This window comes from Leguminivora glycinivorella, chromosome 2, assembly GCF_023078275.1.
Source record: "Leguminivora glycinivorella isolate SPB_JAAS2020 chromosome 2, LegGlyc_1.1, whole genome shotgun sequence".
Lineage (NCBI taxonomy): Eukaryota > Metazoa > Arthropoda > Insecta > Lepidoptera > Tortricidae > Leguminivora > Leguminivora glycinivorella.
The window spans coordinates 4,064,684-4,090,258 of record NC_062972.1 but is presented as its reverse complement, the minus strand read 5'-3'; the positions used below and the strand labels follow the sequence as shown (position 1 = coordinate 4,090,258).

Sequence of the window (25,575 nt, the reverse complement as noted above, 5' to 3'; positions counted from 1 at the left end):
ACCTAAGTCGAAAACAAAGGTAGTATGGAAGGAAGGGATGAAATTATGATTAGTGGGGTCACCGATTACACATTCAGCCTTTATTAATGATCGGTGCCTAATTTATAACGGGACCTGTTTCAATTGTTTTATCCTTGGAATTTTAATCTGCCATATTAAAGTAGCTAGGTTAATGCACCTTATAGGGTAATTCCAAATGACAGAAATGCTCTGATAATTCCGAAAGGGGAATCTTGACGATGGAAATAATGGTGATTTTTATGCGACTTTCGTAATACGACGTCTTTCGGAATTACCTTAATCTTCTTTAACCTAGCGTTTTCCCGGCCTGGCGCCAGGGTCCGCAGCGTAGGGTCGGAATTACCTTAATGCACCCATAAAAATATTCCTAACATTTGCTAACATGATGAGTTAGCCGCGTCGCCTAGGGCGCGTCTTAGGGCCTTCCTATACAAAATGTACTGAGGAGACGTTTTTTAAATTACATTCGGGCGGCGTGGCGCTGACGTCCGTTCCGCGTCTCAGGACATGCGTCGCCTGTGTGTGGATGGTCCCAAATCTAACCTAACCTAGAAGATAAAGACGATACCTTGTTTAGGCTTTGGTTAGGCTATGGTCTATCTCTACTTACATGCATCTATTTATTTTATACTTAGATATCTATGTAAGCGGGCGTTTTCACGTCATAAATCGTGCTCCGCTACAGGGCCTATCTCTATCGCAAACTTCGAATCCAAAGTTGCCGTATCTCGAATTCTCCATCACTGTCATTTAAATAATGCACAACTGATAGAGACGGAGATACAGAAACTCCGAATTTCCAAGTTTGCGTTAAGTATTCTAGTTTATCAAAGTGAACAAGGTCGAACAAGTTATTTTTCAGTAAATAATTATGGCTTTATTACCGTAATTACTGGTTCGCAAAATATTAGTAAGGTACATCGGGACAAATCTCGACTGGGGGGCAAATGTAACTGGTCCAATTTTTCCAAGTTTTACAATGTTTTCATTATTAAATAGAGTGTCGTCCACCAGTTATATTATATGGTAGGCGTGTTCAGCTTCAGTGGATACACATAAAACTCAACATCAAGTGTAATAATGGAAAAAATGGATTAGTCACAATGATCCCCCAGTTGAGATTTGCTTCTCTGTAGGTACCTTACATTTTTTGTCGTGTCGAAATTTTAAAGGGCCATAATTTTATTACGATAAAAGTACTGAAAAACGTTGTACGACACAAGTGCGAAGAGGGAATTCGTAACGTGTGTCGACGTATCGTAATGTACTATTTTTTTGCTTTTGCATGTAAAGACACAGTTTCACAAATCCCCGATAGTCCATGCCCATGTTCGAGTCCCTATCTTTGAATAACGATACGAGCAAATGTTTGCATTTCATTCAGTATTAATACTTACCGCCGGGATAGCCGCACGAGAAAGTCAACCTTAACTTTATGGGTCAGTGACAAATTATATGTTAAATATACATACTTGTTTTATTATAATTATGAAGTGGTCAACGGTATATAACTTACAATGCTAACGTATCACCTGAGTAGACAATAAGAAGAGGCAGATTTGGCACATTTTCAGTAAAGTTGCCAATCGAGCGTTTTTGCTTCGCTGTCTCAAGTGTTATGACAATATACTTGCATTTATTGCAGTAAGAGGATAGACTAGCCAAAATTTTGGTATATTATTAGAGGTAGATTTAAGAACTATACACTTTTGACGCAAATCAGTTGCGAAAAATATACATAATTAACGGATTTTGAATAGGGTAGAGCTTGGGGTAGAATATTTTAAGGGTAAGTAAGTGTTTAGTTGTTATTTTTAAGATTTTTAGTATTTAAGTTTTGTAAGCCACAAAAACAATATTATTAAAATGCATGTCTCATGTTAGTGTATATTATATTATTCTTTTGAGAAATAAAGATCTTTAAACCTAGGTAAAACACCCTTTTGACCTATAACCTTGCGGTGTGAAAATGTAAGGAATTATGTTAGTTACAGACCGCTTACTACTACGTTATAAATAATAATATTCTGACCAAATGTTGACAGGCAGTGATCGAATAAAGAATGCGCTAAAATAGCAGTGCATTGAATCTGGCCGAAACTGAGCGATCGTTGAATGTTGTTAATGAATGTCGCCAAACAGTTCCGCGCAGTCAGGCAAATACCAGTCGCACTAATAACGGCCGACACGGATATAGAAATTACAGAACAGCCGGTCTAGCTGAAGTGACAATAGTTGATTTTTTTTTCTATCCCGAGCTGCCGGTCGCCTTCACTGCGGCCCCGAACCTGGCCCCGCTCAAACGGTATCACCAGGCTAGGGGTCGCGGGGATAGGTGGATAACGGCCGGTAGAGGTAGGGCTAGCAATCACCGGATCGCCAAGCCGTCCACAAAAAGACGGCGTCAGACCGCCCCACATGGATGGGGCGCGCCCCGACACAGCCCCCACAGCGCCCAGCGCGGAAGGGGCCACTCACACCCCCGCAGGGGTGTCGAACGACAACTCACTCACTCACGACAATAGTTGATGCTACGTGGCGATTGAAACGCAGCCTGACTCTATTCCGTATCTTAGATAAAATCAAATTATTTTCATTTGAAGATATTTTTGTTTGTATTTTTGAAGTAGTAACAGTAACACTACTATTATGGGGGCGCCATAAGCTTTCGGTAATTGATATATTTGGAAGTTTCTCACAGACAAGGCAACCTTATATGCAGTATATTATGCACTTGCTGACTCGATACTTTCTTATGGTCTTAGCACATATGGCAGAACATTTAAGGTTCGTTCTCAAAAAAGTGGCACCGTCAGGGTAAAGTGAATGAAAAAAAATTAAAATGGTTTTTTGTACCTTTTTGGATTTAAATATGTTTTTGAGTGCATCAATGATACGGAATTTGCAGGAGGGAACGAAATAGTCGTAAAAACGTAGAACTTATAGCGAGTTGAAATTTTAGACATACAGGAGAAAGTGAATAGACAGGGTAGCAGGGAAAACGTGGCAGGATAAAGAGAGTTTGAATAAAAAAACAAGTTTACCACTAATAATTCAACGTATATCGACTATTATGATTTCGTTAGGATTCAATTTTTTTTCTTTAAGTAGAAACAAAAGCAAAAAAAAAGTATTTTTTTAAACAATATCCATTATTTTTTATTCAAAACAGTTGAAGTACAGTAAGTGATATCTGATTATTATTTTCAGTCACGATGCCTGCAGTGTTTGACTGGTAGAGAATGCCTTAAGGCATTATGTACACCATTTTGTACTTTTTTATGTGCAATAAAGAATAAATAAATAAGTAAAACTTGTAAAACAACAAAGCACATATCATGATTCACAATGTGAGTTGTACTTGTGCATGTAATGCCTGCAATGGCTGCCCCAGTGGAAGAGTTGGTTCGTCTCCTTGATGTCTCCTTGGTAACATATGTCGAGATAATGAGGTCAGTATTTAAAACAAGGGCCACTCTAGGGCCGGACGGTGTGCCTTGGCTCTTTAAACATCTTGGAAGTAGATTACCTGGCCACATTGACGACTGCCTCCGAGAGGGTATAAATTCTCGTTGGAAGGTGGGCAGACTGTGCCTTTCGAAAAAAGGGTAGTCCAGCTGACTGTCCCTTAGGATACCGTCCCATTGCCCTCCTAGATGAAACTGGCACGATGTTGAGCGCATCATCGTAAGTCTCATCTACTGCTGTGCACGCATTTTGAAAGACACGTGCCCAAACATCAGAGATCGGGTTCTGGGAGGAGCGATAGACGCAATTGATGCGCTGCATAAATACAGCGGTCTGGTAGCAGAGAAAAGGCAGGGAGCTATCGCAGTATCTCTTGACATTGCCAATTACTTCGGCTTTCTTCCTTATGTGGTAATAAAATAGGCGCATTGCTTCCACGATGCGCCTTTCTATTTGAAGATCATCATTCACCATAGGGCATTACCTTGCAGATAGAGTTGCTCAATGAATCAGGAGGAAGATGCCTAGAAAGACGAATGGAGTGTGGTGTTCCTACCGGCTGCGCCATATAAACGTATAGGGACAGGTCAATGAGACTACGTGCTCAAATCAAGACTGACTTCTTTATTCTTCTTCTTACCCACATGCATATTCATAATAATCATAACCTACCCACAGTTTTCCACAGGGGTCGGTACTGGGCGCCTGCTCTGGAGCATTGGCTTTGACTTGGCTATCAGAGTAGTCCAAGTTCTCCGCATGATCACCATTTGTTATGCCGATGACACAATAGTAGCCGTGAGGGGAAGAAAGTACCAGGATAATAAGGAGAGCCACAGTGGCAACTGAGCTCACAGTTAGGCGCATTAATTTGTTTGGGCTTGCGGTGTTACTTGGCACGACCGATGACGTGGTTTTCGAAGGAAAGGTTGGCTTCTGCCCGAAGAAAGTGATTGCTGCCGACCTAGCCAAAATGATAATCGTTGACGCTATACGCCGATCGAAATGCAATCTGGTTCTGTAATGCCTATATGCAAGAGCGATAGGGATGTTGCCTTGCCTATTGGCGGTGAGGCGGTCCCTCTTACGCCCCAAATTAAGTACTTGGGCTTAAATTCAAACCAAAATTGGTACTCCGAGGAACATTTTATCAAATTGGTTCCTAGCCTCGTCGGGACTGCTTCGGCGCTGAGCAGACTGTTGCCCAATATCGAAGGACCCAATGCCCCATATCGGCGCTTATATGCGAACGTCATCCGCAGCGTGTATACAAAATTTCAGCTCGGTCGGTTGAATATTTCTGCTTCAAATTGGGTTGCAAGATTTGACCTCAACATACATACAAACATACATACATTGCATGTTAGTAAAAACCATGTCAAAATAGCTTTTTTTTACTTGTATTTCTTTATCCTGTCAACAGTCACTTTACCCTGCAGAGTGATGGCAGGATAAAGTTACACAGGGTGTAGTGAAAATCCGATTAACTAGATATTATCTCCGAAACTGTTGATAATACAACTGTCATAATTTTAATATACATAGTTATACTTCAATACAACATTAAAATGTTATTGGTAAAAAAACTGCCGTATTAATATTTTAAAATAATCATGCCAGAATAAAGTGGACATACCTGTTACAAACTCCGAACGTCACACTTTGAAAACTTCTAACCACAAGACCGCAGCACCTCACACACAAACCTTTACACCGGCGGCTAGAACCATACTGGCTACGTGTTTTACGTATATTAGGGCCTCAATAAGACTTTCTGTGTGTGAGTGAGGTGCAATACCGCGGACGCACAGGATATGGAGAAAATATCGCTGGACAAACTTTGAAGGTGAAAATTACTGTTCAAAAGTAATCGAAACATCCCGTGCAACGTATATTTAAGAATATAGTAGTCTATTCTCTACAGAAAACGATATTTTATTATCATAAAACTGCAATTTAATAATCTATAGAGCGAAAACTTGAGCAGTGTCGCGTTGTGACAAGGCAGGGTACAGTAGAAAACGGTCTTCTTTATTTTTTTTTAACAAAAGTATTATATTTATAGAAAAAATATGTGTTGGCCTCGATGTGTCACGTTAATGCCTACTTATGAAAATTTTAATTATATGTGAAAATTATATATTTCGCATACTTTCTATTCAAAAACGTGATGGCAGGGTACGATGCCACTATTTTGAGAATTACCCTTAAAACATACCTTGATAAAATCAAACTACTGCAGATTAGGTTTATGAAAGCTTTAGTGGATAAGAAAACAAAACTACTTTGTAGAGGAGATTATAATAAATTATTTATTAAATGTAATATGTTGCCGGTCCTTGAGAGAGTGTCTTTTCAGATCGCAGTGGAACAATATGAACCCTGTGAGTTTAAAGTCCCTGTTACTAAACCACTATTGCGTAGAAAATTGGCTAAGGAAGCATTGATTGTACCCAGGAAAGTTAATTATTATGGAAAAAGGACTAGATCTTATCTTGTACCTAAGATTTATAACAATATACCATTAAGCATTAGAAAAAGCACCAGCAAAAATGTATTTAAATCAAAATTAAAAAAGTTTATGTTGAAACAATTTGAAACTGATAGCAACTTTAGTTAATAAAATTACGTAATTAAAATAAAATAAAATAATTTAGTAATTAGTATTAAGTAACTAACTATGTTTGTAACTTGTACTAACACTTTAGCACCTAAGGTTAAGAAACAACAGTAAACGTGATGAAAGGGAGCCTATTCCTGCCAACAAACTGTTCTACAGTTTGGCGGAAAGTTTTATGTAAACTGTTCACTTTTATTGAATAAATAATTTAAAATTTAAAAAATTTTTTTTTTGATGCTACGTGGCGGTTGAAACGCAGCCTGACTCTGTTCCGTATCTTAGATAAAATCAAATTATTTTCATTTGAAGATATTTTTGTTTGTATTTTTGAAGTAGTAACAGTAACACTACTATTATGGGGGCGCCATAAGCTTTCGGTAATTGATATATTTGGAAATTTCGACCCTTGCTTTCGTAATCCGATGGCCGAGTGGTTTTGAGCATTTCTTTTTTTAGGGTTCCGTAGTCAACTAGGAACCCTTATAGTTTCGCCAGGTCTGTCTGTCCGTCCGTCCGTCCGTCCGTCCGCGGATAATCTCAGTAACCGTAAGCACTAGAAAGCTGAAATTTGGTACCAATATGTATATCAATCACGCCAACAAAGTGCAAAAATAAAAAATGGAAAAAAATGTTTTATTAGGGTACCCCCCCCTACATGTAAAGTGGGGGCTGATATTTTTTTTCATATACGTATTATAGTTATATTCCTAGTAAGATAGCAATTAATCGCTTTCGTTTAACTATGTTCCGACGTATAATTATATTCCTAGGGTTATAACTATATCAGCCGCGTAGCGTCTGTGTTTGCCGCCCGGGGCCGATCACCAATTTTGCCGATATGCCGCCCCTCTTATGATCAACATATCTAGATTATTTGGTCATTATAAGTGCGAGTTGTGCTATCGTTGTAAGGGCTCCGTACACCACAAGAAGGGCTTAAGCGCCTCGATTTTTGAAGGCACGTAAATCATTTTTGAGAATAATCGATATTCTGAACAATTTCTAAAAAAACGAAACGGAAATTAATTTAGGTAGATTTCAAGAGATTTGGTAACTCCTTTCAGCGGCAGAGAGTGTGAAATTTGAGTTTTTTTCTTTTAAGTCCGACTTACGCTTGACTGTAGATTTATAATAGGATTCTTTCCTGTGTAATCCATAGATTGAAGGCTATCTCGTGTATTTTTTTGTGCTATTTTTATCTATTTTCTTAAATTACTTGACTAAAAATTATTTGAGAAAATATTTTTGAAATACTTATAAAAAGCTCTTTCATTTGATATGTAACACAATATAGTTTAAAACACTTTAATTTTTAATTTTCATTTTTACCAACCAAAAGTGACCCCAACAATTAAATTTTCTTAATTTAAATTGCTTGTCCGTCTTTGGGTCACAGGACATATGTGTGCCAAATTTCAAGTTAATTGGTTCAGTAGTTTTGGAGAAATTAGGCTGTGGCAGACAGACAGACAGACGCACGAGTGATCTTATAGGGATCAGTTTCTCCCTTTTGAGGTAATCCAAACCAATAGCTTTTGTCTTTTGTTCCTACTAAAGAAGACGGTCAACCAAATCTTGGTACTAAAAAAAACGCCAAATTTGAAAAATAGAGGGCTCAGCGGCTAGTTAATTTCTTGAAACGCGTGCCTTCCTAAACCTTGACGTTAGCGGAATCATCGACGAGCCACTTCAAAAAAATATTGAAAATATAGGGGCAAAGGTTAAATTCCCATAGAAAATTTAAATTTCGCGCCTTTTTAGGGTTCCTTACCAAAAAGCTACAAATAAAAGGCCCTTATGGTGCGACTCTGTCCGTCTGTCTGTCACATTATTTAATATCTCGAGAACTACTTATGCTATCGCTTTGAAATTTGCAACATCGTTAATCTCTACAAATTGAAAGTATATATTTTTTAAATGTATTAATATTAATTACAGAAAATGGCCAAAATGAAAGGGGGGAAAACTATAAATTTCAAATTTACTAGGGCAAGTGGGGTAGGTATCGTTAGAAAGAACTCAAACTATACATATCAAAACTATTTTTTTCATAATTTTTTTTTGTGGAAAAAAAAATGTTTTTGTTTGTGTTTATTGTACTTATAGCAAGGACGATTATAAAGGACCAGCAGAGTCCATACTAAATACCGTACCCCGTTGGCAGCCGTAAATCTATGTCACTAGATGTCACTAAGAGTGTCATTTGAATAAAAATGTCGTTTTTTTTTATGTGGGAAAATACGCACGCGGTAGTTCAACAGCATTACAAGTGATACAGTGAAAAGTATATAGATGACGCTAGGGGCCCGTGTCATGTTTCAGTCCCTGTTTACAACGCAAGCCATCGTTCTTATTTTGAATTATGACAATCATGCAAAAGAGTACCATACTGTCAAATTTTCTATCTCTTTCATTTTGAGCGTGACGTCAATGATTAGTAATATTACTTTCAATATATTTAAAATTTAGATTTTAATGAGGCCATTTCGAACGGTGTTTATGATAGATATCATGTTGACAATCAATCTCCTGACCGTCTCACTCACACCAATCCTATCCTATATTTGAACAAGTGCGACCGAAACAGTTGAGTATTATTGAAGATTTTTGAATGTCTAAAATCTTATTGGTAGAACGTTGTCGAAAACCCGCTTTTTCCATAAAGTGTTGGCGCGACGTCAAGTGGGTGATAGGCGTACGAGCAAGTACGCGTTGGATGGTCGATATCGGATGTCGGAAGGATTTCAATAGAAACAATCCAAGATGGCGCCTGTAATGTATGGATTATCGGTCCGATATCCGATATCGGATCGGATAATGTGAAAACGCACTTACGGTGACACATAATCGAAAAAGGTCGTCGAGCCATAAGTACGCATACTTGCTCGTATCGTACGTCTATCGCCCACTTCAGACTGCGTTTCGATCGGCGTTTAGCGTCAATGATCATCAGCTCGGCTTCATGGCTTTACGAACCTTAGCTCGGACCATCGAATATGAAACTTATAAACTTCTTTATACACAAGGGTATAAAGAAGTTTATAACCAGGTGCTCCATGACACCATTGCACCAATCTGTCGCCAGCACCGCTACACTTCAACGGCCAAGTCACACAACATCCATACTAATATTATAAATGGGAAAGTGTGTATGTCTGTTTGTTTGTCCATCTTTCACGGCAAAACGGAGCGACGTATTGACGTGATTTTTTAAGTGTAGATAGTTGAAGGGATGGAAAGTGACATAGGCTACTTTTTGTCTCTTTTTATATCCCCCCACTTCCTTAGAATGGAGGATGGAAGTTTGTGGAGAGATTTTCGAATTTAACGCGAGCGAAGCCGCAGGCAAAGGCTAGTTAACTATAATAATAAAGAAATCGCAGTAAGGAACTTTATGTAGATTTCATTACTTTTTAGAGATAAACAAGCAGCTCCATCGAGACGGCTATTTTTTACAGAATGTTTTTGGTGGGATATACATAGGCATAGGTATATAACACTAACAAGGTATCTATTGTCTTAGTCCGTTTTCACATTATCCGATCCGATATCGGATGTCGGAAGGATTTAATTGGAAAAAATCCAAGATAGCGCCTGTAATGTATGGGGTATCAGTCCTACATCCGATATCGGATCGGATAATGTGAAAACGCATTTAGTCTCATTAATTATTACTTACGTCAGAGTTTAGGTTTATACGAGTACCAAACGAGTAGTATACGAGTAGAAAATATATTACTAAAACAATACAAACTATCATTAATTTATTATAAAAACGTAATCCAAAGTGCCACACCTAGTCGGCCAGTGCATGGCCTACGCTGCCGATGGTTAGGGTGCTCGGAGTGACATACAAGTCCGCGTTGTGTCCAAGACGAAGCCTGACCGACGAAGCTAGCAAGTCTCTCTACATGTTAGCTGAAGTACTGTCAAACCGTTCACTGTGATTACTCAGATTATTATAAGCAGAATGATCTTCGAATGAACTTTCTGGACAATTGAGATGCATGGGCGCAGTCGAAACCAGCTCGCCCCTTCAGCCGTGTCCCGTTGAAAATCGGAAAGATTCTTTTCCTTAGCACATTTAATGTTTACAAATTGGATTCGCCTTCTGTCACCTAAACTGGTAAATTTATGTATGAGGTCATTGGTCATACAATTATTAATTTATGCCGTTATTAATTCTGTATCTCTACTCGCATTGCTGCTGCGATTCTAAAATATTTAATATCCATATTATGAATATTCAATAAATCATACAATGACATTTGTGATGTGACATGGATGTCACATCTGTTGGCACAATGATTGCGTTTTGTTGAACGTATTTGAGCTCAACATATAGGTTTATTATCACTAAGTATATTATATTAATGAACAACGAAACGGATGTGACATTTTCCTAGTCCACCAACGTCATCTAGTCATTTTATTTGGCAATAATTAGACAACATGCGAACAAACTTAGCCAGCGAAGCGATCACAACTACGTCGAGGCCGACCAAAAAATATAATTTGTAAAAATTGTGTTTTGAGCCAATATTTTGATATTAAAATATAGTTTTTTGATAGTTATTCATAGTATAATATAAAAACAAGTAAAAATATGGGTGAAAATATGTTTTTTTCCACTCCCGGGTTACGAAACAACGCCATCTAGTTTTAAAGCAAAAACTAAGCTTTTTTCAGGGGTACGCTTTTTTGTATGGGCTATATCAGTCTAGTATTAAATGGTCCTTGGTTATATGAATAACGTAAAGGCATGTTCCAGACAGGACAATTTTGTCCCTGTGCTTAAATTGTCTCAACAAATCATGTGACGCGAACGTAAAAATAATTTCATATCGAATTGTATCCGACTAAAAACATAAAATTCAAACAATTTTATAACATGATTTTACCATAAGACACTTGAAATCGTACAATAAATTGTATTTTTGACTCTTCCATTGTACTTATTCAGAAGTTCAGAACGCACCTTAAGTAACATTGCAATCTCAAAACGCGTGAAACGGAACGCACTCAAATATATTTTTCTTCTTGATTCTTAATTTGAAACTTTTGTGGTGTCGGTCGGTGCATCGTGGAAATTGTAACAAACGCAGATTGACTTAGTTCCGTGCAATTATGTTCCAGTTGTTTTTATTGCGTGTTACACACGGGATGCAAAGTTATTTTACCTCGTGTGTATTGCAACACTCTCTACGCTCAGGATTCTAATATTGAACTACTCGCTTCGCTCAGGATTCTATTTTCGAACCACTCGCTTCGCTCGTGGTTCAACCATAGAATCCATTCGCTAGCTCGTAGTTCAACCCTAGAATCCATTCGCTAATTCGTGTTGCAATTCCACACTCGGTTAAAATACAACTTTGCTCCCTTGTATAACAAATAGCTATTACTTACGCACATAACATACGAAAAATATTTCTAACTTGGAACAAAACTATTCAACATTCAATTCAAATTCAAAAATACTTAAAATAGGCACTTAGAATCGTCCCACGATAAGTCTGCATAGATTTGAATAGCCCCGCCTCTGCAAGGGTTAAGTAAACGTCATAATTTCATCAAAGTTTGACGTTTAAAATAACATCTGCACTGGCGAGGCTGTGAAAATCATTGCAAACTTATAGTGGGACGATTCTACCCAATTTGACAATAAGTGAATTGAATATCAATCCACAAATCAAATGTAATATTTTCCTGTTATAATTAAACTTAGCACTAAGAAGTAATTGCAGTTTTTAAAATTGAAGCTTCAGAACAAAATGACGAATTTTGTTTGCTCAACTCAAGTAATCACCTGTCGTAAGTAAGTATATACAAAAATGTAAAACTCCATTCATTACAAAGTAAGGCTTAACAGTATGAAGATAAGGTGTTTTATCGTGTAATATAGCTGCCGCTTAAGCTCTTTCGCCATAGTTTTTCGAACATTCGCCTATATAGTTCGTGGAAGCTCGGCGGCTGCTCGGCAGCGCGCGGCCGCTCGCGCCCCCGCCCCGCGTCCCTCGCAGCCGTGGTGTATTCGGCGCCAGCACGAAACAGAGAATTGGCGCGTTTGAAAAATGGTGGTCTTATAAGTTACAATTTTATTTATTAGTAGGGTTCCGTAACAAAAAGGTACAAAGAAACACTTATGGTGCGACTCTGTCTCTATGTATGTCATAATTTTTAATTGCCGATTTTGCCGCCCCCTGTCATGTGCCTCCCGGGGCCATGGCCCCCCCGGCCCCCCCCTCGCTACGCCACTGAACTATATAACGGCTTTATCTATCTTACTGCGACATACATATTGGTACCAAATTTCAGCTTTCTAGTGCTTACGGTTACTGAGATTATCCGCGGACGGACGGACGGACGGACGGACGGACATGGCGAAACTATAAGGGTTCCTAGTTGACTACGGAACCCTAAAAAGTGCGTCCGGCCTCTAACTTTTGAACTATATGTTTAAAAAATATGAAAAAAATCACAAAAGTAGAACTTTATAAAAACTTTCTAGGAAAATTGTTTTGAACTTGATAGGTTCAGTAGTTTTTGAGAAAAATACGGAAAACTACGGAACCCTACACTGAGCGTGGCCCGACACGCTCTTGGCCGGTTTTTTTGCCAATAATTTTTTTTATTGTTTTAGGGAATTTTAGGTCAATTTGTACTCAGAAACACGAGTACTTTCAATCTCACTGGGATACAAAAAGTGTCCCAGAATTTCCATACATTTTTGTTACTTTCCTCCTTTGTTACCTCATATATTTAACATGTACGGAAAATGGTAACAAATTAAAAAAAATCGTATGGGACAATTTTTTTAACTACTAGGATTGAAAAGGCTAGTAATTCTGAGTAGAAATAGCATATTTTTTTTTCAAAAATATCACACTTCATAAAAGTGGCAAAAAGAAAAAGAAATGCTCTTTTACAGGCATCCGTCCGGTTAACGGAGTACGCTGGTTCGTTTCTAGCTCGGAACACTTGGATGCCTTCGTCACTTTATCTTTGTATATGACATTTATTTAATGTTCTGTTGCGTATATTGCCGATCTAGCCGAAGTGACAATCGTTGATACTACGGGGCAATTTAAACGCAGACTGCATTTCAGTGGATGGGATACTATAAGCGTACTAAGCTACTAAGCGAAAGCGAGTATGAGGTTGGCTACCTAGCCTGCACCGAATTTAGGCTTTCGTTCGATAGTGTGATATACCTTAGTCTTTGTGTCTTAGTCTTAACTTATTATAACTTAATTATTTAAAATGTTATTAAAAATACAATTTACAACACTAAGTGAAATCAAAGTGAAATCAAGCGACCCATTATTGGACGCATTGATTGATGACTGTCAAACAATAATTCGCTAATTTATTAGTGATATCTAACAACTTATCAGTTATCACATCACTGCCAGTTAATACTAAAAAATAAATCTTTTCGTAATGATTTTGGTAAGGTGATTTAAGGTGATTTAAGGTAATTCCGAAAGTCGTCTGTTTGCGAAAGTCGCATAAAAATCACCATTATTTCCATCATATCAAGATTCCCCTTTCGGAATTACTAGAGCATTTCTGTCATTCGGAATTACTCTAATTCACCTTACATAATAATAAATACTCAATAAGTATGATTATCATATAATGTTGTTATTAAAATTGATAACTTAATTAATAAGCAAAAAACTTGCATCGGCCGGGAATCGAACCCGGGCCGCCCGCGTGGCAGGCGAGCATTCTACCACTGAACCACCGATGCTTGTGTTTAACTGGTGAATACTCAAATTATAATCGTTAAAGAAAGGCAGATGTGCGCGAGAGTCGTTACACAAGCGAAATTAAATTGGTACGTGACCTTTACCCTGTAATTGGTTGTTGCTATGTGATGTTGGCACAGCTGCAGATTACGTTTTCGGCCGTTGGAGATAATAAATAAAATAATGTTTTGCCAGTTTTGGAGTTTTACGACTGGGTTTATATTTTTTTGTTGACGAAAATATGCCACGTAGGTACATACCTACTTAGACCGAGTTGAGCAGGAATGAATAAATATTGAGAAATACATGCGCTCCGGTACCAAAATGAGAGATACCAGAGTAAACCTCTAAAATGCATATTTAGTCTAGTCTCATCGTTTGTTATGAAAGGATTATTTATATAGGATATACAATCTTCATAATAATTAAAAAAAAATCTTTATTTCAGACCAAAGTCCATACAGTGAGCTAATACATTTTTAAATAACTTACTCTAATTAAATTAATTAATTAATAGTTAACATTTATGTACTGGACAAAAAACTGAGTGCCTTAAGCCACATACACACTCACTCAATAATCGTACCTGCATTTTTAGCGCTACCTATTAAATACTTTCGATCATAACTATGTACATTGTGATGATGCCTACTTTATTTTTTCAAATTGTGTATTGACGTGATGTCATGATTTTAAAATAAAGAAATATGTTCTTATAAAACAAAATCACGCAAAATTATGATTTTGACCACTTCCAGGCTGCGAACAGCGCCATCTAGTTTTAAGCCTAAAAGGCCCATATATTTCAGGGGTACGCTTTTATGTATGGGCTTTGTCAGTCCAGTATTAAATTGTTCTTGGTTATGATAACAAAACAATACCTACCACTTCCAGGAACCCAGAACGTGAAGTGAAAAATCAATAGCAGCAATAACTGGACTAGATACCTTTACCACAGATCAAATAATACTAGTACAGATACCTAATCCCATACTAAAAATGGGCGCCGTCCTAAGTATTCTAGACCTGTAGGCTAAATTTAATCCACACTCAAAGAGCTAGATGGCGCCAGTAGCCACGCGTGGCCAACAAAACTCTTATCAGTATCCTACGTCGAAATAGTCATCAAACTGCAACATCTTGCGACATCTGTTTTAGCTTTCACGCACTAAACCTATAACGTCACATGGACGTTTAAAGTCGAACATTACTAGATGGCATTGCCGTGCGGCTTGTATGTGTGCTCGCCGCGTACGTATAATATACTCGCTCTGTCCGCAACACATGCAAGCGGAATTGAATGAACGAGATCCGCGGCGCCCCACCCCGCGCCCCACGCCCCGCGCCCCGCGACCACGGCGCCGGCGACCTTGAGTTGAGAGGCCCCAGCCCCCGAGCCCCGACCAAAGGATGCATTGATTTGTTAAAATTTAAAGCACTCTAAAGCAGGCGCGTAGTTAATTAGAAATATGGAAATGAATATTATTATGTAAGAAATACATAAGTATAATAGCTAAGAATGTACATGTAGTAAACATAATGAACAAAATGTAAAGTACGTATTTGATAAAACATTTTCGAGAGTAATATTTTTATTCATAAAATTGTGCAAACACTGCAAACTTAATTTAAACTCCGAAACTATTTATTTTCTGAAACATGGTATGAAATGTTGTCATTACGTCCTTTTAAGTTAAAATATGCTTCCCGGTACCACAACATAGTGTAATTTAAAAATACAGATATAAAATTAATACTTCGCAAATAAATTACGACTATAAACATAAAATTATTAAAACACCAAGACCAGACAATTTAAGCCTGGCGTCCACTAGGCGCGCCGATCGAGCCTTGGTGACCCTTAGGCCGTTTTTACATTATCGTTTTTACATAAAAAAATCGTATTGTTTCTTACTACAAAAGGTCCTTTCTCATTGATAGATGTCGAAAAGTGAAAAGTAAAACCTTTGTTGAAAAATTTAGGTTTTTAGAAAAAAAAAACGTTTAAACTCTTTTTAAGTGCCAGTCTGAAAAAATATATTCAAAAATATAAAATACATAGTTATTTGTTATACAAGAGTGCAAAGTTGTATTTTAACGGCGAGTGTGGAATTGAAAAACGAGCAAGCGAAAGTATTCTATAGTTGAACCACGATACACAACAACATTTTCCCTCACTATAGCGAGGAAAGTACAACGCAAAAAACGCGTTTATCACTGCTTCCAGGAGTTCCACAGGTGGTAAAACATATCGTCATCACTAGATTCACTATATGACTATATTCAAGGTCAAATTACTTTATCCACTAGTGGGTTTTTACCTGCTGGTATTGAAGGACAAAACGCGTGTTTCCGACCTAGCGACGGGAAAAATGCAAAAATGTAGTGTGTTTTGGTTTGGTTTGGTCGGGGGGGGGGGGGGGGGGTTTAATAAATAATTATATTTGTACAATAATAATGTTTTAAAATGCTGTTGCGCTTCGCGCGACGCAAGTGCGGCGTCGCGTCGAGGTCTAGGCCCACTCCGCCGCAAATCGGCGACCGAGCGCGCATTCGTGTGCGTTCGGAAATCCTAGCCAGTCGGCAATCGTCGCGTCTCATACTTCCATATCGATAAGGTTTGATTTCGCATGCATCGCATCGGTCGTGCATGTAGCAAATGTCGGAAGGATTTCAAAGGCAAAAATCAAAGATGGCGGCTTCAATGTATGGGATATCGGTCCTACATCCGATATCGGATCGGATAATGTGAAAACGCACTAACGGTTAATGCTTAGGCCGTTTTCACATTATCCGATCCGATATCGGGTGTCAGATCGACATCCTACATCCGATAAACGCTTCCGATAGTGTCGGATGTACAGTCAACCAATTGGAACCCTAGGCCACTCTACAACCATGTCAAAATGACAAGCAGTAAGAGGTTTCTTACAATCTGATTTATAACGTTACTATGACATAGTTCTACAGTGGCCTAGGGTTCCAATTGGTTGACTGTAGGTCCGATAAAAAGCATTGTTCCAAATCAATGAAGTATGATTTTGTATCAAAAAGTATTTAAAAAATGTTTTATATTTAATAATTATAAGCACTATATTCCAAATATTATATTGTAAAATTAAAATAACGGCATAAAAAATACTCAAGAGTGTCAGGCAAAATAAATAATTTTACATTCAATTGTATCTACTAAAAGATGATAAAACTAGTATCCACAATTCGGACCGATGCATTACAAACTTTTTTTTTTTCAATGGAAATTGTTCAACTAATTTGAATTTCGATCATTGGCAGCTGTTTAATAGAAATAGACGACATTTTTGTCACGCACACTACTACAAACGTATACCTACATTATTAACGTACACAAACTAATATTATCGGCTGACAGCTGAATATTCTACGAACACGCGAGCGGGAGCGAGGCTGCGCGATTTTGGTGACGCAATCATAGACTAAAAAGTTAACCGCGCAGATGTGCCATTTTCATTGTTCCTACTAATGTGTTTCACCTCTAATAGATTTGCGAAATATACTACTTTATGAATTATGTTACTATAATATAAAAAAAAAGTTAATTTGTTTATTGATTGTTAACAGTTATTGAGTAAAATTGTATTTTTAGCACGCTCACTTTTTGCTGTTTTCTTTGGCCTGGTCATGAAAAAAGAGAACAATGGATACCTACGCTTTGTCCAAAAAAACTGACCGCACTATATATATATTATTATATATAAGTATATACATATTTGTATTTTAAAGAAGAAGATAAATCTTCAAGAAAAGAGCGTACATCCATCTTAAAGGCCGGCAACGCACCTCCAACACCCCTGGTGTTTCGGGTGTCCATGGGCGGCAGTGATCGCTTACTTTGTATTTTTTAAGTTGTAAATAAATAAATAAATAATTTTGACAGGCGGAATATAATAATGTGTCACATCTGATGGTGGATTTACTACTCTACGCGTAAATTACCGCTTCGCGCACTCCGCGCATTTGTCAGCTTGTGCAGAGTTTCCGTCTGGCAACGTCGCCTATAGTACGTAGTACATATATCTCAATGAACGGAACGCACACAATAGCACCGTTTCGTTGGCAGTATACTGTAGATAGTGACAGCTCCATCTAGTGACAATATGCAATAAAATTTAGGTAGCTCGATACTGTCGCGCGCAGGTTGTTCACGTTGTTGCGTCATAGTCAGTAGCAATATATTACGTGATATTATTTCTTTGAAAATTTCTAAAATAATGCATTAAATTTGTGTTGTCATCGATGTTTGTATTTAATTTATAATGTACTTAATTTATGACGCTTCAAATACCTTTAAATCTATTTGATAAAAAAATAATAATCGTCAATCGTGACACTTAGCGCCATCTATGATATCTATTTGGAAATAATTTTGCACTGTTCCGGATGAGACCCCATGCCTTTACTATTGACGCTCAAATATTATTGGACGATGAATTCCCATTTATATCAGTATTTTGATAGTCTTGATAACATTTTTTGAATCCTTATTTCATCTTGAATTTAAATAACTCTTAGTGCGTTTTCATATTATCCGATCCGATATCGGATGTCGGAAAGATCACAAAGGGAAAAATCAAAGATGGCATCCTTAATGTATAGGATATCGGTCCTACATCCGATATCAGACCGGATAATGTGAACATGTACTTAAAGTTATCTCTTCGCCTACTATACCTAATAATTTGCCTGGTTTTTTGTAAACTAAACTTATATACTTAATTGGATCGAAACATGTCGAACGCTAGTAACCCGCTTAAAATATTTTTTAAATATTATATAAATATTAAATAGCTTTATTTAGTTTGATTTATTTATTTTGCGGAAACTGCACAAAAAACTTCTCGAACATTTCTGGTAATACTAAGCCAGGCAAAGTTTGAAATTCTAGGTGAAGAGCCAGAGTTTGACGGTATTATAATAACTGTCAGTGTAGCTTGGTCGTTCTCTAGAATGATTGTTAGAGGATAATATCTAAGTAGGTAGACCCGCTTTAATAGAATCATAGATTAAATATAAGATTAAATTCAAAACTTAATGTTTAGTATCTCGACGATGGTACCCTGGGTGGCAAAGTCGACGAGGTTGTAAAAGACCTCGAAACTCTTATAACGGAATTCGCACAAATAGGTTTAACGCAAAATTTTTCAAAATGTGAGCTTTTCTGTTTAGACAATTCCAAAAAAGACAGCGATTCGAAAATTCCAAAATTTCGCTCCTGAATTTAAAATTTTAGATTCAAGATCTCTTTTCTTGTTAGGCTCACCCATCCTCGACGACGCCATCCCAGGGTACATCAACGATAAACATCAAAATTTTAGTTTTTTTTCGGACCGTTTACTTCAAATTAACCCCCACATGGCTTATACTATTATTAAATTTTGTTTATTTGTCCCTAAATTTTCGTATGCGCTGCGATGTTGTCAATTTTGGAAATACCCCCACCTTTTAGCAAAGCTGGATGAACTCATACAAAATACTGTTTCTTCGGTTATAAATATTCATTTTGACAGCCGCCAATGGACCCAAGCTACCTTGCCCATCAGACACGGTGGTATTGGGATCCGCAAAATTTCCAGTATTGCGCTACCCGCCTTCCTTTCTTCCGGTTTCAGCATCCAAAATTTATGTTGTAAAATTTTAAAAACTAACCCTGACCATTTCTCTCTACCTTTCTTGACAGAAGCCGTAGATTGCTGGAAGGTTGCCTGCCCAAACAAAGACCCGCCCGAATTGCGCCATTCGCAGCATCAATGGGACGAGCCGCTCTGCTTGCTAGTACATCATCATCATCATCAATCAATAAAATAAAAAAAATAAAAAAATAAAATCATCTGAGGCATTACAGCCGCGGGTGGGCCTTAGCCTGGTCAAGCAGGTCTCTCCAGTCCGATCTATTTGTGGCCTTCCTTCTCCAACTTTTCACTCCTAGGGTCCTGATGTCCTGGTATACGCCGTCTAACCATCTGAGCTTGGGCTTGCCTCTACCTCTGCTGCCCTCCGGTCGGCCATCTAAAAGGCGTTTGGGTACTCTGGCCTCGTCCATTCTAATCACGTGTCCTGCCCATCGCAGGCGTCCGATTTTTATGGTCTTAATGACGTTAGGCTCATTGTACATTTGATATAGCTCATGATTATAACGCGTTCTCCATCTCTCATCCTCCATCACAGCTCCGAAAATGCGTCTTAGGATTTTGCGCTCAAATACCAACAAGGAATTTTCGTCTTTTTTGCTCAGCACCCAGCATTCAGAACCGTAGGTGAGTATGGGCCTTAGTAAGGTTTTGTACAAAAAAGTTTTATGCTCCTTGAAAGAAGTTTCGAACGAAAGTATCTTAGCAGGCCGAAGTAGCACTTGTTAGCGGCCATTATTCTCCTGCTAATTTCTGAAGATGCCTCGTTGGTATCGGTTACTAAGGATCCCAGGTACACGAATTCGTTGACCCTAGCGAAGGTGTTATTGCCAATGTTAATTCCTTGTAGTAGTGCTAGTTGGTCTTTTGTCGCTTTTGACGCTTTCAGGTATTTCGTCTTGGCCATGTTAACTTGGAGACCGGCCCCTGCAGCTGATTTTTCAAGAGCAAGGTATGCACTCTCCATTGCAATTTGGGATCTTCCTATCACGTCGAGGTCATCCGCATACCCTAATATTTGGACGGATTTGTGGTAGATGGTGCCTTTTGTCTCGATCTTTGAGTCGCGGATACATTTGTCGAGAGCGATGTTAAAGAGTAGGCATGAGAGCGCATCCCCCTGTCTCAAGACTCTCAAGCCATCGTTGGTTCTGAAGGGCTCTGATAACTCTGTTTGGACTCTAATTACGCTCTGAGAGTTTCCAAGAGTCATCTCCGTCAGGCGCACGAGCTTTGTTGGGATGCCGATCTCTGTCATGGCCTGGTACAGGAAACCTCTGTGCACATTGTCATAGGCAGCCTTGAAATCAACGAAGAGATGGTGGGTGTCGATATTGAACTCAATTGTTTTTTCCAGGATCTGCCTAAGCGAGAAGATTTGGTCTATAGTGGACCTGTTTGGACGGAACCCGCACTGATACTCTCCCAAGCTGGATTCTACATATGGCTTTAGTTTGCTGAAAAGCATATTGGCAAACACTTTATAATCGGTGTTTAAAAGAGATATGCCTCGGTAATTGTTGCACTCCAATATGTCGCCTTTTTTATGTAGTGGACAGATAACAGATGTGTTCCATTCGTCAGGCATTTTTTCATCGTTCCAAATTTGAAGAACTAGGTGGTGGAATTCTTTCTCGAAACCAGTTCCGGCATATTTTATAAGCTCGCCCTGGATATCGTCTATTCCCGGGGATTTGTTATTTCTAATAGATTGAATGGCTCGTTTAGTATCTTCCAAGGTGGGATTGGGAACGTCGTCATTCTGTTGATTGTCTAGTTGGATTTCCTGTATAGATACAAAACGTGAGTTTTCTTGCACTGTGCTGTTAAGGAGTTCACTAAAGTATTCGGCCCATCTTTGGATAATTTCATTTTTATCGTTAAGTAGCAATCCATTCTTATTTCTACACGCTGTGGTTCTCGGTTTGAATTATTTTCGTCCCCTATTAATTTGGTTGTAGAAGTTTCTAGTTTCCTTTTGTGTGTAACTGGATGCAATCTCGCGCAGTTGTTGCTCTTCATGCAATCTTTTCTTTTTCTTATGTATGTGTTTTTCTTGTCTTCTTCGTTCCCTGTACTCCTCTCTTCGTCTGCGAGTAAATGTTTGTTGCATTAATTTGTATGCCTCATTTTTCTCATTTGTAAATTTTGCACACTCATCGTCGAACCAGTTATTACGATTTGGTTTTTCCTTAAATCCCAGTACCTCACTAGCCGCCGTAGATAAAACTTCTTTAAGATTCTGCCAGGTATTATCAGTGTCTGCAGTGCTATTGCTATTTCTTTCATTCATCTTTATAAGTTCTCTGTGGATTGTGTCCATGTATTTGTATTTGACATTTTGCTCCTTTTTAGTCTTGTTGTATCAATCTTTTTCGTTCTTTCCATTTTAGTGTATTTGATACGCGATATGCGCGCTCTTATTCTACATACAACTAGGTGGTGATCCGAGTCGATGTTCGCGCCTTTACGGCTTCTGACATCCAAAAGATTAGAGCAGTGCCTCCCGTCTATCAATATATGGTCTATTTGGTTTCGGGTGACGCTATCCGGGGACACCCAGGTTATTTTATGGATATCCTTATGGGGAAAGCGCGTGCTACCAACAACCATTCCTAGCGCCGTTGCCAAATCAATAAGGCGCGTGCCATTGTCGTTAGACGTTTCATGTAGGCTGTGCGCGCCTATTGTCGGTCGAAACATGGTCTCTTTTCCGACCTTTGCATTCATATCTCCAATTATAATTTTGATATCACCTTTGGGAGATTTCGAGTACACACTTTCCACATCGGAGTACCATCTTTCCTTCTCTTCCGTATTCGTCTCTTCCGTCGGAGCGTGCACATTAATGACTGTGTAATTTTGAAATTTTCCTTTAAGCCTTATTCTACACATACGGTCATTAATTGGATGGAAGTCAATTACTAGGTGTTTTAGGCGTTTGCTCACGACGAAACCTGTTCCAAAGATGTGATGCCTGTCGTTACAACTATAATATATGGCGAAATCTGGTTTATCAATAACGCCCTGTCCTAACCATCTTAGTTCCTGAACAGCTGTTATATCGTTATATCGGCACTGTGATTTGCAAGTTGTTGACATAAAAGTTGGAAGCCTGCTGGTCTGTACAGTGTTCTTAAGTTCCATGTACATAAGGTAAATTCGTTAGCCGCTTTTGAGTAGCCAGGTCGTTGGTTTATGATCCGGTCCGTAAGTTTTGCTTTTCCTTTCACAATCGTACGTGTTCAGACGAGTGGGTGATTAACCCCTTGCGTCCTAGGCCTTTAGTGGGGCTGCCACTTTAGAGCTCAAGACCTAGCTCCGTTTATTTTCAGGTATCGTCCCTTCCGAGTTTAACCAGTTATAAGGCGCCAGTTGCCCGCCTTCGCCCTTTGTCCTTAGCATCTGCGCTCTTGAATATGGATGGTGTTCGTACTTAGAGTACGGGCGCAGAAGGTCCCAGGGGGTACGACGGGGACGTGAACAGATCGGACTGGTTGGTACCTGCATTCTTGTGTTCCACCATCAGAACACTGCAGTCTGAAAACGGGCTTTTTTTAGAGGTCTCTAAGCTCGGATCTTAGGGACCCCACCCATATCAATACCAACTTCACCCCCCTGCTTGCTAGTACGTGATAATCTATATGAAACGGCCACTAGCCCTGCAGAGCGAGCTCGCCTCCTTGCTGGTGCGAAATGGGAATCCGGCGCATGGCTGCAGGCACTCCCTTCGAGCAATCTTGGTACCCTGCTCACCAGCAGTACTTTTAGGCTCGCGGTATCGCTGCGCTTGGGGGCGGCATGCGTGACCCCACACCGTTGTCACTGCGGCGCTCAAGTGACGAAGTTTGGTACCCATGGCCTTCCTTGCCCCAAGAGTGCCGGTCGCTCGGCGCGCCACGCAAGTCTGAATGACATACTGCGCCGAGCCCTCGTCTCTGCCGGAACGCCGTCCGTTCTAGAACCTACGGGTCTAGCGCGTGACGATGGGAAAAGACCGGATGGAATGACACTGGTTCCCTGGAAGCTGGGTCGGCCCCTCGTCTGGGATGCCACGTGCGTGGACACTCTCGCGCCGTCCCATCTTCCAGGAACCTCAGCAAGGGCTGGCGCTGCTGCCGAGGCGGCCGAGCAACTCAAGCGGCGCAAATATGCAGCTATCGACACCGGCTGCATGTTTGAGCCGTTTGGGGTAGAGACGCTTGGGCCGTGGGGTCAGGGAGCGCACTGCATTTTCACAGAGCAGGCCAAACGCCTAATAGACGCGTCGGGTGACCGGAAGGCTGGAGCATATCTTGCCCAGCGCATCGGCATTGCCGTTTAAACGAGTTGTGATTCCGAAACCGAGCCTAGTAGATTGAACGTACTCCAATCAAACAGCGCGTAGTCCAGTCAAGTCGTAACGAAGCTGTTTATGTTGACAGCGGTCCGGTAATCGGATTAAAGACAAATTTGCCTGGCGCGGCACGCTGCAATCAGTTGCGCTGTTTGTTTTCGTATCCAGTTGTGGGGTTCTGGAAGAGCTGTTTACATCTAGACTAACTGAAGATTTTTTTAACCTGTAGGTATAATATATAAATTCTTACGTAAGTAGTAAAAGTTTCTTTCTTTTATCACTTGTATGGTAATCAGTGCTATCCACTGTCCACTGTACAAAAACTATTTATATTTATTCTACTTATTTCACTTTCCGTATAAAAGTAAATTCGGACTCCAAAAACAATTTTTTCGTCCAATACAGATAAGATAAAAATGTCTAAACTTTTTCCTTACTCCGAATTTCGTTTACGAATTACGACTACCAAGTTCAAGCCAATTGGTCTGATATCCGCAGGATATTTTTACTGCCTCATGTGTTCTAACTCTATTTAAAAAAACCATAGATTTGTTCAAATACATAAAAATGTAAGAGGAAAAATTTATTATTTGTTTAAGATTATGCATAATCATAAATGAAACGGGTTTATTGTAAGAAATTAGAGAAAATCTTAAAGGCCGGCAACGCACCTTAAACACCTCTGGTATTTCGGGTCTCCATGGGCGGCAGTGATCGCTTACCATCAGGCAACCTGTCTGCTCGTTTGCCTCCTATCCCATAAAAAAATAGAGAATGAAAAATCTATTTGATTGTAGGTACATGCATTTGATGCAATGTTATAAATGGCGGTTAATTAATAATGAAATAATGAAATACTCATAAGTTTATAAAATGATACATTTATTTGTTTATATACGCATGAGATAGGTACATAATAATTATTAGGAATTATTATTATATATCAAACTGCTGTCATTGCACCACTCATTTTTAAACAAATAGGAAATTTCTTAATATATGTGTCTTTATTTAATATTCTATGTGTCATTGGCAATTATTTAATACATGATCATAATTCCAAATATCTGTGGGTACGTAGCCGAATTGCACAAACGCTCACGAAAGGAACCGCTCGTAGATGTCTATCTCTATCGCTCGTGCGTATTGGCGCGACAGAGCCAGACTACCTTTCGCGGCGTTACGTTTTCGTTTCGCGTCGCAGAAATGCCATTCGGCTACGGCACAAGTATTTAATCTTTGCGAAACAGACGAGGTCATCAATTCTACCTTCATATCCTGCACTAGAGGTATTTTTGCGCAAAGTTGCGTAGTTTATGGTGGACCTTTACGTGCTATAAACTAAGCCTTCAGGGCCCTATGGGCTCGATCAGAGACTATGGCCATTTATTTTTCCCTTCTGGAAAAAGACAAGTTTCTAAGGTCATAATACTGTCGTGTACGTGGATATTTCTAAGACTGTTTTTTTCTAATTTTAGTTATTTTTCTAATTCTGTATAAAAGTTTCAGGTAATAGTTGAATATGAGTTCCTTTTGTGGTCTTTCTTACCCGCGTTGTTTGACGTAACTGGTGACCGAAGAGCTGGCGACTTCCTCGCACAACGTATCAGCATTGCGATATAGCGAGGGAATGTTGCCAGCATCCTTGCCTTAAGGGCCTATTTTAAATGTAAGGTCGCTATTAAATTGTATGCTTAGTTTTAGTTCATGTAG

At 39.0% G+C, this 25,575-nt stretch overlaps 1 non-coding gene across 1 annotated transcript; it reads right to left on the bottom strand.

Moving 5' to 3' along the window:
• Positions 1-13,791: 13,791 nt before the first annotated feature.
• Trnag-gcc lies at positions 13,792-13,862 on the bottom strand. The gene has a single exon. It is a non-coding gene; the product is annotated as a tRNA-Gly (tRNA).
• Positions 13,863-25,575: the final 11,713 nt, after the last annotated feature.